The sequence below is a fragment of the Penaeus monodon genome, chromosome 22, assembly GCF_015228065.2.
Source record: "Penaeus monodon isolate SGIC_2016 chromosome 22, NSTDA_Pmon_1, whole genome shotgun sequence".
In the NCBI taxonomy this organism is placed as follows: domain Eukaryota; kingdom Metazoa; phylum Arthropoda; class Malacostraca; order Decapoda; family Penaeidae; genus Penaeus; species Penaeus monodon.
The window spans coordinates 8,489,477-8,489,826 of record NC_051407.1 but is presented as its reverse complement, the minus strand read 5'-3'; positions in this window follow the sequence as shown (position 1 = coordinate 8,489,826).

The following is a 350-nucleotide window of genomic DNA, read 5'->3' as shown; positions in this document are numbered from 1 at the left end:
TTCAGTAGAAAAGATAGTGGTTTGGAAAACTAGTCGGGAAAACCTTACTCTTCTGGGAATATTTTTGATAGAACCCCTTTTTAAAAAATATTTTTGGGGCCATATTTTTAAAAACTCAGTGCAGTGCTTAAAAAAAAAAAGGTCCCCATGGGAGGGGGATTCAAAAAGTGGAAACAACATTTTTGTTTACTACATAACAAGCCCGTATGGAAATATGGAAGGGGGAAACGAGTAGTTTATAGAGGAAAAAGGGGGCTTTAAATGGATGATAGAGCAATTTCTTTATTTAAAAAGTGTTTTTAAAAATGATAATAAACATATGTGATTTTTTTTAAAGGAAAACCAAGGAG